We start from the raw sequence: 8,537 nt of genomic DNA on the forward strand, positions 1-8,537 counted from the left end.
CGCATTTATGTCACTTTTTCATTGTGTTTTTGGTGCTTTTTCCTCCCCTTTTTGTGTCCTGTTTTGTTGCATTTTTAATGTGTTTTTTTAAAACTGTTTTAGTGGCCTTTTCATCACTTTTTTGTCGCCTGTTTTATTGCGTATTTGTCACTTTTTTGTAACTATTTTTGTTGAATTTTTGCTACTTTTTAGATGCTGCGTTTTCATTCTTATTTAAGTCTCATTTTTGTCACTATATTGACCCCCTTTTTCACAAAGATTTTAGATTTGGTTAGAGTCGAAGTGGAGAAAATGTGCTTTTAGTGGTAGGGAAAACCGAAGAACCCAGAAGAAACCTGCGCAGACACGGGGAGAACATGCAAACTCCACACAGAAAGGCCCCGTCCCATGTGGGAATCGAACCGTGCCCATGTGATAAGACTGGGACCGGTCATACAACGTTTGACTTATAATTTTAGCTCTATGAGGTGAGCTAAACCTCCGGGAGAAAGTGGGCTGCTCTGAAGTATAACACCACCAAGCCGAAATGCGGTTCTAGCACACCCCTGCCTATCAGTCCACATGGGAACTCACAAAGGTAGCTTTTCCCTTCCCATACATACATTGAAATGATAAAACATCATGTTAATGTGAAGGTGCAGTCAAATAGTAACAATATAAATGTAAATATAAACCAGAATGATGTATGATATGTCCACTTTAGCAACATGACTACATTTCTCAAGAAAACTATAAGTTAATTTATCAGAATAGGACCTTTAAATAGCCATACATTTATCTTGTCGCCGGGCCGTGCACATGTGAAGGCCTCCTGATTAGCCTGTAATGTATGTCCCGCGCCCCGGCCTCAGACAGGCTGCAGATTAGTGACGCCACAGGCCCCGCGGCACAAACAGCGTGCGAGTAATTGGAACAAGCGGAGGCCGAACAGATGACCCGCGCTGGTCAAATACTCACCCCCGCTATCACTGTGGACATCGCAGCCAGCGGGTCACCCTTGTCTGATGTGCCCCCGACACCCGCTCACTCAGACTCATGTTGTTTGTGAGTCTAAACAGCGGGTTCTCCTTAATCACAGCAGTAACAGACGCAGAACGACGTACCCTCCTGGAGGAGTGTTTGGTACCTCTTCTACTGCTGAAGCGCTCCGATCCGGATCCTGGATTTTGTGGTGTCATCATGGAACACAAATGTCCACAATCCATCAGCCGTTCTGAGCAGTTCTGTGATCAAAGGTTGTCTTTTAATGGCGCGATGTGCCGGCCTGCCTGTTCTCTGACATGTCAGTCCCACTGCTGCCTGAAGAGGGTGCTCCAGGCCAATTCAAAAGTCAAGACCAACCAAGTTCCTCGTCATTTCTTACACTTTGTTGGTTAGAAATACTATATTAATCTAAAACAGTACTTTTACTTTAAGATTTAAACACAATCTCACCGTGAGCCACACCCCCTCCTCGTGCTCAGCCTTTTCAATAAAGAGGAAAAGAAAAGCCCAGGCTACCCGTGTGGCTGTAGTGAAGCTGTGGTGAAGTGTTTTCACTTTGCGATGAGAGGATTAAGTTGAACACGAGATAGGAAGGTGAGGGAAGCCTTTCATGGGCCTCGGGGGGATCCAAAGATTACTCAAAGATGCGAAACTGTGTCGAAATACAACTCCAGGTCTGTTTTTGATGAGGGAACTACAGTATAACATGAGGAAAAGCTTTTGGATAATACTCCCTGTTTAATAATACTTATGTTCACTTTAAAGAATAAATAAATAATCATCATGGTAATTGACAACGTGACACAAACAGGTTCCTTAGTGAGAGGGCCTTTTTGCAACTTTTCGATCGATTATTGCGAGGTTTGCAGTTGGGAGCTCCAAATTAATTGGAAATTCGCCAGACATCCGGCTGCTCAAAGCAACCCCTTGAACACGCGCAACTGGGTCCACCTCTCTAACTTTGAGACTTTACTTTGTGCCATTACTTCTAAATGTCTTACTTGAGTAAACATATGACAAAGAAACGCCTCGGCTTCTTCTGCATTGTTGCGCTCCCTCCTCTGTACGTCTTGAATGAGGCGCCGCCATAACCTCGGAGCGTTTGCTGATGGCGCTTGCCGCTGCTCCGGTTCTGATAAGGAACCATATTCATCAGGCGGGACGGCGGACGTCTTTAACAGCTGTTTTTTTTATTTTTTCCCCACCTTGGCTTGATTTCCCGTATCGTGGCGCGCAGGCGATGGCTCTCTTCACCAGATCAGCAGGTGCTCCCAGTCGTTTCCAGTGCGACGTGCATCTGCAATATTTCCACGCGTTTTGAATGTTGAATAGCGGCTTTTGAATATACCTGGCCCTTCGTTTATATAGTGTCAGCCCAGATTTAAGTAACTTCATGCCGTAGTTTTGGAGAAGTTTTAATCCCCAGACCCAACTAATGCAAGCAACAAAGCTAGGGGACGGGTGATCGCATCTTTTACTTCAATGTTGTTTCTTGTTTAAACTTGTTTCTTTTTGCAAGTTGTGAAAGAAAAAAAAACATAAAATCAATAAATCAGTCATGAGAATGTGGTACTATACGCGCAGTAGTGTGAGTGACTTTTTGGCTAAGTGCCAGTGTTCTCTTGCTAATCGGTGGGAGGATTAGTGTTAATGGGCCTATTTGTTTGTTAGACGTGTTGTTCTATGCCGTTCCTTCTCTTGGTGGTCTCTCTTTGCTCTTCTTAAAGGGACTATAGAGAGTTTAAAAATGTTACAATTATGTATTTTCATCCCCGTACATGTTCCAACCATGTCCTAATGTGTAGAATGAGCCTGGACCTGTTCACCACAACTGCCTCTAAAACCCTGCACTGTCACTCAAAAGGTGTTGCTTTGTGTGAATTGCGTCATGCACGAGCTTAATATAGAAGGTGCAGTTACACATATGGCCTGAGGTTGCAGTAGTGAGTATAAAATGGCCAACTTGCATCCAGCCCCTTTAAAGATGCTTCGTAGGCCCGGGACATGACAATATTTTTCCTAGGATAGTTGGTAGATCAACCAGTCACAAGTCATGAGAGTGAAACGTCATACATATATCGACCAATCAGCTTAACCCTGACCCTGCCCTAGCCACTAACCTTAAGGATAGTGGGCTGGTGCATGATCGTAATACGTCTCGGATTGGATGATGAATGTCCACCATTTACCAACGATCCTAGGAAAAATAGTTTAGTGCCAGGGACCGACCTGTTGCTGGTGAAGCAAAGAGGGGATTAGAGCTGGAGCGTTGAGCATGAACGTCTGGTTCACCCACGGTCTGTTGCCCAGGTCAGGTAAATAGTAAAGATGAGGTGGCTGTAACTGCGTTAATCTTTGGATTATTGATCATTTTGGCACTTGTTTGGAGTTAAAGGGATATTTCAGGATTTTTGAATAGGGCCTCACTTCCTAGTTATCCAGAGATTTATTGTTTTAATTCATGTAGCAGCGCTAGACTAGTGCAAGGCTAGCCTTCATTAAAAACAGTCTGACCCGCTCCACAGTGCACCTGAGGCAAATCACTTATAACGCCAGACTAACGACATAAATGTCTGTGTCGATAGAGTAATTTTAAACATTTTGCATTTAAAATAACTGATATTTGAGCAGCATCAGCTTCGTGGTTGTATAAGCTACGCACAGGTCAAATTTGAAATCTATGAACATATTTGTTGATATAAATTTCAAAATAAGGGTCCAAACCCTAAAAGTGAAGGTTGTAGTAAGTTGCTAGTATAATAATTGGTAACTGGTGTAAATTTAGTGTCACTACACTGCGTTCCAAATTATTGTGCAAATTGTATTTTTGTGTCAAAAAGGTAAAAAAATAAAAAATGATGAAACTCATGGATGGTATCGTGTCTCGGGGCTCTATGAATCACTGACATCAATCTCAGAGACCTGGGATAACTAGTTGTCAGGTTAAGCCCAGTTAAGGGAAAAACTACTGAAAAAGGGTGTTCCACTTTATTAAGCAGCTCATCATTTTCAAGCAATATGGGAAAGAAAAAGGGTCTCTGCTGATGAAAAGCGTGAAATAGTTGCCTTGGTCTAGGTATGAAAACCTTCGATATATCATGAAAGATTTTTTATTTTATTTTATTTTTATGGTTTATTTGGTAGGGACAGTGCAAGTTAATGAACAAGCCACACCGGATTGTAGCCTTAGGCTAATTTCCATCCGTCGTCCCCATGCACACTCTGAAACACACTCTCATACATCCTGGCCTATTGTACATGTTTTTAGTGGTAGGGGAAACCGGAGAACCTGGAGGAAACCTACATAGACACGGGGAGAACATGCAAACTCCACACAGAACGGCCCTGTCCTTGGTGGGAATCGAACCCCGACCTTCTAGCTGTGAAGCACAAGCACTAACCGCTGTGCTACCGTGCTGCGTAATCATCGTACAGATAAGAGATTTGTGGATGATTCAGAGCACACTCGGGTTTGTGCAGATAAAGGCACAATATGGACGGTTTCTGCCAGACAAACACATCAGATTAAGAGAACAGATGCTACAAAGCAGCATACAGGTATTTGAAGCTGCTGGTGCCTCTGGAGTCTCCCGAACATCAAGGTGTAGGACCCTCCAGAGGCTGCAGTTGTGCATAAACCTTCTATCCAGGCCTCCCCTAAACGGTTAATTGAATGCTGATGAACAGAAACGGCTGCAGTGGCTCAGAAATACATGAAGACTCATTTTCAAACAGTCTTGTTCACTGATGAGGCCGTGTAACCCTGGATGGTCAAATCAATGGTGTAGTGGATAGTTGGTGAATGGCCACAATGTCCCAACAAGGCTGTGACGTCAGTAAAGAGGTGGCGGAGTCATGTTTTGGGCCAGAATCACGAGGAGAGAGCTGGTCGACCCCTTTAGGCCCTTTAGGCTCCCTGAAGGTGTGAAAATGACCTTTGAAAAATATGTGGAGTTTCTGACTGACCACTGTCTTCTATGCTACAAAAAGAAGAGCCGTGTTTTCCCTAACAAGATCATCTTCATGCATGACAACGCACCATGTCCTGCTGTAAAGAAACCTCTTCATCATTGGCTGCTATGGGCATAAAAGGAGAGAAACTCATGATGTGGACCCCATCCTCCCCTGACCTCAACCCTATTGAGAACCTTTGGAGCCTCAACAAAAAAAACTTCTATGAGGGTGGGAGGCAGTTTTCATCCAAACAGCAGCTCTGGGAGGCTATTCTAACATCCTGCAAACAAATCCAAGCAGAAACTGTCCAAAAAATTACAGGTTTAACGGATTTAAGAATTTTGAAGCTGCTATCACACAAGGGCTCCTATGTTAAAATATAACTTGACCTGTTAATATTTTTTTGATTGAAATAGCTTTTGATTTCAGTAAATATGACCTCCAAATGCTACAAATTCAACAAATGACCATTTTCAGTTAATTACAAGCTTTAAAATGTATTGAAACGATGAGTTGCATAATAATTTGGAACAGTGGATTTTGAGGTTTTTACTATTTCACTGGGAGATTTTTTTAACCACATTTAAATGATCCTCTACCAGTGAAAGACTTGAAAATTATGCTGACTCTCATTTCAACCTGAAAAGACTGTGACGGTATGAGTGTTTTACTAACGAACATGAATCATTATTGGGGCTCAGACCCCGGCGGAAGACTGAACGAACGATATGGAATGCATGGCTTTGACGAATGATAGCCATGATCTTCCACCGAGCCTGGATCCTGGTGGTGGTGGAAGAGACCTGGGTTGGCCACTTGATGAGCGGAGCCGAGGAGTAGCCAGGCGGAGAAAGGGGTGGAGGAGGGTCGTAGCACGGCTGGCAGACAGCTGAGTGATTGACCAGGGAGCTTAAAAAGGGAATCCTGAGCGATGAACGGCTGATGAGGGGATGAGCAGCTGCAGTGATTGGCTGTCGTGAAGGTGCGGCTTGAGCGGGGTCCGTGATTGGATGATTGGAGTGCGCTGCCGGTGATGAGCTGGTAGGTCTTCCAGGTTGAATTTGTGCATAAGCTTCATTTGAGTTGACAATTTAGAAAATCTTAGAAAAATGTCATTTGCATAATAATTTGGAACGCAGTGTACAGTGAAAACTGCAGAAGCTATTGAAGAGTAATATCAATAAATTGTTATATTTTGGTATAGATTTCATAACAAAGGCTCAGACCTGAAAAATGAAGGTTGTAGTAAGATGCTGGTATAATAATTAAGCTCCAATTGACAGATCTAAAAACAATACTGGATTTTGTCATTTTTGTCCTCCATCATTGTCATTCTTGATTCAAAATATGAATTTAAAACATCTGGGCACAGTTAATCTGTTGAATCTGAACCAGAGTAAACATGCCTTTGCCAGGAATCGATCTCACGGTGCCTTTACTAAACCGAGATACACACGTTATCCTGCACATGCAAATCACACATGGCCCATGAGCTTGAGTTTTTTTTTTTTTTTGAAAATCAATAAGTGAGCAGCACAATAGAAAGACAATGTTCTCCGCTGAGGCTTTTTGTGTCTATTGTTCCGTGGTTGTGATGGTGGTGGTGGTGGTGGAGGCGTAAAGAGCTGCGAGTGCGGAGTGGGCCGCGAGAAGGAGTCATCAGTGGCTAACAGTAGCATCAACATAATACCCACCATCTGCTTCTTGAAAAAGGCCCGCGCTAAATCCGGCCCGTTCCACTGTACACATTGTTGTCCTGTTGGAGAAAAAAAGAGCAGGGAACATCGCTGTGTGGGCAACGCTCAAAACCATGCCAACTGTTACGCCGACTTCCTGCTTTTAACATAAACGCTGGCAAAACCTGCACCCGGGATGTCGGTTTGGGAGAGTCTTTGGGGAAACATTTCAGAAAAACAGACTAAAAATGTAATGATGATCATGTCACATTTTCTGCCTTTGTTGCCAGTTCCTAATGCTACAAACCAGTCCACACAAACCTTCAAAAATCCAGAGCACCGTCTCTGATAAAGCCGTGATTAGTGCTAGTGCAGCCTCCATCAGTCAAAGCTCAGCGGCGAGGTTTACGTGAACACCAAAAGTCTGCTCTTCATCTGATTTCTTTAGTTCTTAGATTATTCAAGTGGCTTGTAAACAGCATAATCTGATAAACTCAATTTCGTTCTGTTCTTTCACATCCGTGCAGAAACACAGTAAAACAGCAAAGATATAAGGAAGACTGAAAACACACATACATAATCGATTATCTTATCTTCGACCTTTTCACTGTATAGAGAGCACTTGGATTACTTAATCAGTGAAGCTAAAGTTTGACATACGTTTGTGATGTAACACTTGGTTACTGGAGATCACAATGGGATGTATGGGAGGCAGCCACGCCCCACTGTATTTGTCATATCTGTCTATAGGCTCTGATTACCGTCATGTGACTTACATTCAATATGAGTCCTTCAGTCATCACGTGTCTGAGGGCATGTCACAGATGTCCCAATATCAAAGTATGGCAAGGTATGACATGTCCATTTCATGACATTTAAGCTGGTTTCTTTAGCATTAACATATCAGAACTGTATTAGTTTATTAAGTTTATTATTATAAGACAATACTCCTACATAAAGTTCAACACAGTATTGTTGGCTAACGTGTTTCTTTACGGTTCGAGTGAGAGTGCATAATGCGAGAGGATATGGAGATTTTACATTGCCAATAGCTCAATCCACTCGGAAAAGTGTTTGTGTGTCTTTATGCGGAGTACAACTTTGGAACAAACTGGATATACACAACTTAAGCAATGCCAAACTATCCACAGATTTAAACTGTTATATAAGCATCGAGTCTGGTCCCTATAGAGAGTGGGTCTTAAATTTGACATTGATATTTTGTCTATTAGTGTTGATGTGTGCTTTTCTATGGCAGTGTCAAGGCACATTTTTTTCATTGAAAAAATCATGAGAAACACCACCAGCAGAAAATGTTAAAGAATGTAACTCTGTAGCCTATATTCACAATATAAAGTGGTTCTCCTCAGTGTCTTGAATTGGAGCCCCATATAGTCTTGTTCTCCACAATGCCTCTGTCACCGCCACCTGTCGCATCCAAGCATCGCTAATTCTAGCTACCTGCAGCCACTTATTGATATGGAAGAGTTTTACACGGTTACTCTGTCGATCACCAGACAGCACAGAGATTCAACAACTGCACATTATTTGCAGATAATAATTCATTTGTTTTTTAGACTTACTACACTGTAAACCGGGATAAGTTCAATACACTTAATCGTTTGAGAAAAAAAATAACTGATTTAGTAGAGTAAACTCAAAAGTAAAAAATGTCACAAATTACTATGTTGAGTCATAGCCAGCTAATGTGTTTAAGCATTCAATATGTCAAAACTAATTTGTTTATGTATAATGAACTTATTAAGGGAAGTACTAATAGAAAACTGTTTAAGTAGTGCCAATATTAGAAAACTCACTAGTTTGCATAGTGCTACTCTACACTCTTAACATGTCAAGTCAAACACACTTAATACTTCTAGTAAAATCAATAATAAAAGTATCATTTTTATTTTTAGTACTGTC

Source organism: Gobius niger (assembly GCF_951799975.1).
Source record: "Gobius niger genome assembly, chromosome: 1".
Lineage (NCBI taxonomy): Eukaryota > Metazoa > Chordata > Actinopteri > Gobiiformes > Gobiidae > Gobius > Gobius niger.